The following is a 9507-nucleotide window of genomic DNA, read 5'->3' as shown; positions in this document are numbered from 1 at the left end:
TAGTCTCAGCCAGAATTTTTTGGATAAAGCCTTAATGGCACAGCCAACAAAAGCACAAATTAGCAAACGAGATTATGTCAGACTAAAAGGCTTCTGTATTACAAAGGAAATAACCCACAGAGCAAAGAGATAACCTACAGAAAATATTTGTAAACTATTCATCTGAGAACAAATTAATTTCCAGAATGCCCAAGGAGCTTTAACAACTTGACAGAGGAAAAGAAAAAAGAAAGAAAGAAAAGAAAAAAAATAACGACAACCCAAACAAACAGAACAATGAAATACTCTGATTTAAAATAGCAAATGACCTGAATAGACATTTCTCAAAAGAGGATACACAAATGTACAACAAATATAGAAAAACATGCTCAAATTACTAATTATCAGTAAAATGCAAATCAAAATCATAATGAGGTGTCATCACCCCGGGGTTAGAATGACTTTTGTCATAAAAACAAAAACAAAAAAAACAAAAAAAAATAACTAGTTTTATGAAGGATTTCAAGAAAGGGAGCACTCCTACATAGTTGGTGGGCATGTATATTAGTACAGTCATTATGGAAAATAGTGTGGAGAATCTTCACAAGACAGAAATAGAACTATCATATGATCCAGCGCTCTCACTGCTGCGGATATAGTAAAAGGAAAAGAAATCAGTCTGCGAAGACACATCTGCCTTCCCACGTTTGTTGGAGCACTATTCATAAGAGCCAAGACATGTAATCAACTCAGTTGTTCATGGATGGATGAATGGATAAAGAAAATGTGAACTGGAATATTGTTCAGCTATTAAAAGAATAAAATTATGACATTTGTAACAACATAATTGAGATTGGAGAAAACTATGTTAAGTGAAAGAAGCCAGGCACAGAAAGAGAAATGCTGCATATTCCCAATTATGTGAAAGCTAGAAAGTGTCCCCCAAGGAAGTAGAGAAAAAAATAGTGGTTAGCAGAGCGGGGGAGGGGTGAGAGAGGGGAGGATATGGGAGGAAGGTTCATGGGTACAGAGGTGCATTTGTGTAGGAGGAATAACTTCCAAAGTTCTGTAGCACAGTAGGATAACTACGGTTCACAGCATTTAATTGAATATTTCAAACTATCTAGGTGAGAGAATATTGATTGCTCATAAACAGAAAGAAAGGATAAATGTCTGAGGTGATGGATGGGCCAATTACCTTGATCTCATCATTGCACATTATATACATGACTGAACTGCCACGCTGTACCCCATACGTATATAAAAGTACTATGTAAACTAAAGTAAAAGAAACATCATGCTTAGAGAAAACTTCCCTCCAGTACATAAGCATGGTCTCCAGGTGACCTGTGTTCACCTGGCCCCTCCCTGGCAGCTCAGCAGGCTCTGACTTCTTATCCTTGCTCTGTACTCTCTCGGCTGAAGAATCTTGAAAACATCACCCCAAATGCTTTTTCTTCAGTTACTTCATCTGTAAAAATACAGACAACTGTGCTTACCTCTTGACTCCAATCAGAGTTATATATCTGGGTCACAGTCATGTTTATGGGCACACTGCATGCACTCTACGTAGAAACAGAGGAAATTAAGGCAGGGAGATTAAACTCTCTCTTGAGTCACTTGGGAAGAACAGGAATCTTTCCTGTCCCACAGACTCTTTCTCGGGCACAATTTCTAATCCACCATTTTGCATGGAAAGTAAAATAACGCCAGATAGAATATATATAGGAAAACAACAGCTCCACACCCAGCAACACTGCCATCACTGGGGTGGTGTCCCTCCATCCATTCTACCTGGCACGTGACCTACTGAGTTACCTGTGCTCACGGGGCCTCAGTGCTCTCTGCTGCACGCCTGGGCTCTGTGGCCCCAGAGCTCCTTCCAGCTGTACCTGCCTTTGATGGCAGGAAGCACCAACAGGAAGCATTCAGATGTGAATGGAGCAGGGCTCAGTGGGGAGGTAGGAGCCTCCATGGCCCACAAGTGGAAATGAGAAGACAGCCAACTGCCCAGGGAACTTGTATCCTCTGCTGGTCTGGGTCCACATAGAAGTTTTTATTTGTTTCTTTTCAAAGTTATTTCCAACCCTGAGGTTTGGAATTTGGTATTGATTAACAAAATCATAAATCTAAAGAAGGTTCCCTAAGGAGTACTTAAAGTTTGAGGAGGAGGAAGAGCAGTCACATGCAGCGGCCACTCCTACCCTGAGCACTGGAGGTCACAAGGCACCCGAATAGCTCTTTGAAACACTTCACCAAATGACTCTGTTGGGTCCCCCTATTAAGCAATCTGCTTCAGAAAGTTCCTTATTCTCCTGAACCGGAAAAGTCCCACAATTTCATTATTCTGGGGGGCTTGGTGCTGCCTCTTTTGAGAGATTTATCTGCCTGGCAAGAGGCCTGTATTACCTTGCTTGCTGGGCCTTGATAAGTGTCCCCGAATGAAGAGAAAACAATTTGTACAACTCTTCCAGTCAATTGGAGGCTCGGCTGTGGGATGAACAAAGCCCTGTTCCATCCCATGGTGCCAATTTGCCCTTATCAAGTGCAACAGAGAAAATGTGGGACGTGTTACCATCAGTATGGGAAAGCACTCCCAACAAAACGAGAAAACAGTGATTGGACTTGTTTTATCAACCCAGAGCTAGCTCCACAGCAATTCTCACACAATTATGCCATGTTAGAATAGCCTCACCATATGGCTGGGCATTGATCATTTTGCTGTGATGTTAATTTAATATGTAGTGTGGATGTTTGCTTGTTTTGTTAATAATTTTTTTTGGCATTCTGATTGTATCTCATAATGTGTGCACATTGACAGATTTTTTTAATAAAAAAATATTGACATTTGTAGAAAAAAGATCTCCTGCACAAACACCAGGCTAAGGCAGGTGTGGTGGTGCAAGCCTGTAGTTCTGGCAACTCACAAGCATAAAGCAAGAGGATCACAAGTTCTAGACCAGCCTTGCAATTTAATGAGACCCTGTCTCAATATAAAATAAAAATAAATAAAATTAAAAGTGCTGGGGCTGGTTCAGAGGAAGAGTGCCTGCTAGCAGGTGCAAAGTTCTGGCTTCAATTAATTCCCAGTACCACACAAATAATAATAATAATAATAATAATAATAATAATAATAATAGTAATAGTAATAGTAATAAGCTATTTGAACTTTCATAGGAAACTGGGAGAGGTTCAGTTGTCATTACTGGTCCATGAACACAGGGCTCACTGAGGTTGAGTGGTAACTAACTTAGGTCAGAGTTCAGTCCAGGACAGTTTTATAGGGAGATATCTTTTGTATGCCAGAACCCTGGCATTTCTTTAATAAAATACTTTACAAGGATTGGGTTGTGATGTGGTCACAATGAACACGTCTCTCAGACTACTGGGGAAAAGAAGATGCAATCAGAACCGAAAGATGCCCTGCCTGTGTTCTGAGATCTTGGGGACAAGTCACATGACCTGGGGGGCAGAAACGAGCCCACGCAGACATAAGAAAGCCACTGAAGAGACAGAAAACGGTCCTACACGGGCTGCCTTGCACTGTCGAGATGCTTTATTTTCTAACTTACGTTTCCCAGAACCTGTAGGATTCTGGCAGATCCCCAATTCCCCTGCAGGGCTGAGAAAGAGAGTTTGGGGCTTTCTACCCTCTGCCTCAGCCATGCCCCTCGATGGTCACCCATTTTCTAATCTAGGACCTTCATGAACACTTTCCTTTGGGAAGAAGGTCTACCATGGGATAAAATGTTTGAAACAACTGGTCTCATCCCACCTAGTCTCTTCTAAAAGTGGAAGAACCTCGCACTGTAGAGACCATGGGACCTTACCATGGGCAGAGCCTCATCCTGAAGGAACATCCCATTTCATGACTCCCAGTTCCACTAACGGGGTTGACTGAACAATAGGGAACCACATACTCAGATGCCAGAAAGTTTAGGCTGACCTTAGCTTTGGAGGCTGGAGGTAGGGCTGCTGGGAGATACATCGTTTATTGTAAAGCAAAGAAGCTGGAATTTGGGGACTGGGAGCAGTAATACTAGAATACCAGTGACAACTCTAAGGACATTGTCTTCACAAAAAATTTATTATTTATTAAATTTAAATGGTTATTTATGAGTGATTTCTAACTTTCATGGCCATTCCAACTGTCCTGCTGTCAGCAGGTATCTCTGACTTCTGTCTCCACCACAGGAAATTCATCTTGCCTACAATCACCAGAGCGTCTTTCTAACAAACAAAAGTGGACCCTGTTGCTCTTTGGCTGGGAACATCTTGGTGGCCCTTCTTCCCTATGTCCACTGATTTCTTCTCTGGATTCATCTCTTATATAGTTACCTTGTTCTACATATTCTAAGCACAATTATTTATGTTCTTCCTTCACATATCTGTCCCTGCTTTACAAATAAGCACCCTGGCACAAATAAGCCCTTTTGTTTGAGACACATTTACATCTTCACCTGGAAAATTCAAGGTTCAAGACTTATCCTAAGAATTGCCTGAATCAGGAACTTGGTTTTATATATCCATCCTGTGTTAGATAAATGTCATATAATACACATTTATCAAGCAGTTTCCAGATTCTAGTTGAATCTGCTCCTGTGACTCTCTCTGCCATTAGTGAACACCTTAGGGTGGGACTAATGTTACTCTTTCTCAAGCCCTTATAATGCTCAGCCAAGGTCTTGGCATATAAAAGTTGTACAATAAATGCCCGTTGAACTTAACTGTCTCTATTTTATATTCCATCTATTGGTTAAAACTCTTTGATTGAAGGAAACATAAACCAACCCAGATAAACTGAAGCCAAAAAAAAATGGATTCAGTGGGGGTATGCAGGAGTATTTAATATCTTAAAGTGGGTAACTGTTTTAGCCATATTTTCCACTGCTGAGACTGAAAGAGCTGCCAAGAAAAACTTAGGGGAGGAAAATTTTATTCGGGGATCACAGTTTCAGAAGTCAAAGTCCATAGGTGGATGACTGTATCTCTCTGTTCCTGAGATGAGGCAGAACATCAAGGCAGAGGGGCAGGTAGAGGAAAGAAGCTCAGGACATGGCAACCAGGAAGCAAAGAGAGAGCTCCCTTCACCAGGGACAAAATCAGTGACCCACCTCCTTCAGCCACAACCTATGTGCTTATGGTTACCACAGCTTAATCCACATCAGTGGATGAATCCATCAGTGAGGTCAAAGCTCACATACTCTAATCTCCGCACCTCTGAATATTCTCGCATTGCCTTATACATGAGTTTTGGGGGACACCTCATATCATGGGGGCTGATGTCAGGAGGAAGAAGTCCCTTGTTGAAGAAGGAAACTCAGATTCTCTCATGCTTGAGGGTCTGATGAATTCTCTTCTTAATTTCTCTCTGAGGATCTCCTTCCTCTGCCTCCAAGTCCACAGGAAGAGAAGCCATCCTCTTACACTAGCTCAACCTAAAACCTGCAAAGCTTGATTGGAAGAGAATCTGACTCTCTCTACTTGACAACCAACCATTGCCAGGGGCAGCACTAAATGTAATGTGAAAGCTACATTCACCCGTTTATTTGGATATTCAACTTTAGAGATGCTACACAGGCATCTCAAAAAGTGTCGGTCCCCCAATGTGCACCAAGAGTAGGCACCATTTTGCCAGGCTGGAATTCCCCAAGTTTCTCCACAGAGATTGAGTTCCTCAGGGCCATCAAGCTTGAGAGGAGACAAGCACAATGCTGTGGTCTCATAAGTGTGGGAAATGCTCAGTCAAACACACTTAAATACGCATCTTTATTACAACATTTCTCAACAAATTTAACGTGCAAATATGATTTGTGAAATGGAAACAAAGAGGGACTCAAGAGTTGCATTCTCTAAACTTGTTTCTCCAGAGAGAAAGTTTTTCCCAAGAAATATCTCACAGCAGCAGAATTCTGTGGAATACACTTGGAGAACCCTGAAGTAGTCCGATGCTAATTATTTCACCCTGTGAGTGGAAATACCTTCCAGTCAATGTGCTGCACTCCACCGATTTATAGTACTGGCATTTCCTGGACTGTACTTAGGAATCATTGAAGGGCTGTAAATTCCTCCTGCTCTCTTCCCTGTTCCCACTAGGTATGAATCATGATTTCCCCTGGGAACATTACTCAAGTAGAATTTTCTTCTCCATTCAGCTTTAGACCCAATTAGAAGTCTGCTATGGTTTAGCAGATTCGACTTAGGATGTGGCCACTAGTTCCTCTTAAAGAGTTGTTTCAGCAAATAGAAATGGGCTGGTAAAACGAAATGATTGTTGTTCACAGGGTGCAGAACAATATACTTGCATGTTTCCATGTTGCTGATGGAGCCAGGTCCTCTCGTCAAGTTCTTACTAAGCACATTCTCGATTCCTGGTTCTTGGCGGGGCATTGTTGATACCAAGATTAATAAGACCAGGCACCAACCTGAAGGTGCTCACATTTTCGTGGAAAAGACAGTCTTGACCCATCAGCAAGTAACTTCAAATGTGATAAATGCCTTGCTGTAGGAAACAAGTGGTAAAGACAGAGCATAGAGCCAGGTGAGCTATTCTGGAGGAGGTGGCAGAAAATATTCCCAAAGAAGGTGACACCTATTCTGTTTTGTTGAAAGGTTAAGTGTTCTTGACCAAAACTGGAAACCATTTTATGCAAGACTAAGAAGAAAAAGGAGGTTGAGGTCAAGGTCAAAACCCTGGGTCCTGCTAATAGTCATGGATCTGGCAGAGGAAATGAACTCAGGGCAGAGGAGAAGCGTCTAGACAGCTGGGAGGAGAACAAAGGAGGAGAATGTTCAGGTGGACAAGGGAAGAGAGGGCTTCAGGAAAAGAAGACAAAGAAAGAGAAAACAACAAGGAAAAAAAAGCCTCAAATAGGCTGCAGAAAACCCAACAGAAAGCTGAAGTCACTGGTTCAAGGCTACTAGTCCACATCTGGAGCTTGAGAATATTAGAGGCCTCCAAAATAGCAAATGGGTTTCCCACGAACTCTTTCCATTTTTTTTTGTCAATGTAAATCTTAAATTTGCTGATGATATTACAGTATAGATGGTTTTAGTCAATAAATGCCACCTTTAACAGAAACATCTCAAAACCTGAGGCTGAAGGAAAGGGATGCAAGGAAGAGTCGGGTGGGCTGAAGGTTGATAGACATTTCTTTCTGACTGTCCTGCAAACAACAGCCAAAAACTCACCCTGCAATCAGGAGGCATCTGGTTTATATTGGATACCATGAATCAGCAACCATGTGAGTTTATATTTATGAAAGCTACTTCACCCTGAGGACATAAGTCACCTTTTTAGAGTGGGAATTTGACCAGGAGGTCCCTATGAGTTCCTCCAGGGAAGCTGAGCTCCCTGCAAGGCCAGAGACTCTGTGCTCTGGAGCCGTACCCCAACTGGAAATGCAATCTTTCCCCTCCAGCTTCAGAGAGGATGCAGACTTTCACACAGAGGTTGGAGGTACTCTTGGACAAGACGGAACTTCCTTGGATGTAATCATAGCTAGAGAAAGGAGAAGAACAAGGAAAGTCCTTCTTCCTCGCTGTTCCAGAGGCAGCCATGACTGGCTCATGACCTGGGCAGGACACTTCAGCTCTGTGTGTTATTATTGGTGCATGGCAGGTGGCCCCCACACTGGAGTAAGGTGTCAGCGGAATGGCAGAGGGCTGGGGGTCCACGTCCAGGAACAGAGCTCTCTCCCACCCTGGCAGGTTGGTGCTGCTGTTGGAGGGAGGCTTCTGCTCTCTTCAGGGTGGTTGGAGTGTGTCTCAAAACTCAGTGGCTGGCTTTCCCCAGAGACAGAAATTTGTAAGGTGACTGAGTCCCAGAAGTCACACAGTATTGCTTCTTCTGTATCCTGTTGGTCAGATAGGTCGGCCTGAATTCTGTGTGGGAGGGAACACAGGGCGGCGTGGTGTCTCCAGAGGGCCTCCCTCAGGGGTCATCTCAGGACTGTCCGCCACGCTCTGTAAACTTCACTTTCTCACAGTCAAATACAAATACAGGTGCTGGTACTTTGCTCCTGTCACCCGTGTGGAGCAGGATATGTCAACTTGGGAAGTTCAGCATTTTCTGCTTCTTGTTGTCTCTTCCAAGTCAGAACTGACTAAATAGAATTTGTAGCGAGCCCAAGGAACTGGTCTGGGAATGTGGAGGAAAATTCCCTTTTGGTGGGGGAGTGGTTCCACGCGGAAGGTAGAACGTGACTTGGGCCTTTGAAGATACGCAGAGTTTCGACAGTCAGAGGAGAGGGGGTGCAGTAGAGCAGCAGGGCTAAGACATTGGCAAGACAGGGACCGAGAGGCACAGAAATGTAAGGACTGAGGGGGGAAGTAGGGCTCTGCTGGATGGAGCTCGTGTGTGCGCTTGTGGATACCAAGCAGGGTGAGTCAGACAGAAGAGGAACCAGAGAGGGAGCCTAGAAGTCACCACACAGTCAACTTCCCAAATGCCAAAGTCAGGCTTGAAGACAGACCTCATGTTCTGAGCAAATGTTCCTTTTTGGAGAAAGCATATTTAGCAAAAGGATTCCCACATGCTGGTCATTTGCATATAAATTTCATAACTTTCGTCACATGGATGTATGCAGCCCCTAAAATGTCATATTAGTCAGCTCTTCATCACTGTGACCAAGACACCTGAAAAGAACAACTTAGAGGAGGAAAAGTTTTTTTGGCTTAGGGCTTCAAAGGGCTGGTCCATGATTGGCCGACTGCACTGCTTTGGACCTGAGGCAAGACACAACATCATGGTGGAAGGATGAGGCAGGGAAAAGGACTTACCTCATAGCAGCTGAGAAGGAGAGATAAGATATAATCCCCAAGTTCACACCCACAGGACCAGCCATGCCCCACCTGCCAACTGTTGCTGCCCACCACAATAGTCATTTCAAATAATCCACTGATGAGGTTCCAGCTCTAGCAATTTAATCATTCCACCTGTATTAACAGAGGAGCTTTGGGGGAGACCTCTTAGCCGAGCCAGAACAGATGTCAGTCATGACTCTCACCTTCAGTAACTCCCTCCTTCATGGGGGTCTCTGGATTTAAGGACTGATTTCCTGGGAGTAGAACATGCCTCCTGTCACGAACTGCCGGATGAAGAGGCCCATGGAGCAGGGAGGTCTTCAGCCCATCTTGAAACTTGCAGACTTCTGGGTCAGAGACACCGGATGCTGTGCTGGGCCTAGAGGAGCTGTGAGGACAAGAGTCCCTCACAGTGGACACCTGGTTCTAGTTCTCTGTGGGACAGTCAATAGGATGCCCAGTCAAACCCCACAAAGTTTGCAAAGTTCTCACTCTTCACCCTTAGAGATTACTGACCACACACCTGAAAAAAAAAAAATCAGTCAGTGTTGTTTTTTTTTCTCTTGCATAAAAATACTTCCCAGTTTTCCTGCAGCCTACTTTAAAGTTCATTCAAATGCCTATTTTGCTCAGCCAGGATCAATCACCGTGTACCAAAAGAGACGCGGTCAGGACCTCATTTTTCTAAGTTCAGAGCGGCTCATCAAACATCACTCCAGGTCA

The sequence above is a fragment of the Ictidomys tridecemlineatus genome, chromosome 9 (genome assembly GCF_052094955.1).
Source record: "Ictidomys tridecemlineatus isolate mIctTri1 chromosome 9, mIctTri1.hap1, whole genome shotgun sequence".
In the NCBI taxonomy this organism is placed as follows: Eukaryota; Metazoa; Chordata; class Mammalia; order Rodentia; family Sciuridae; genus Ictidomys; species Ictidomys tridecemlineatus.
The sequence above is the reverse complement of the archived record's forward strand: the minus strand, read 5'-3'. Positions refer to the sequence as shown.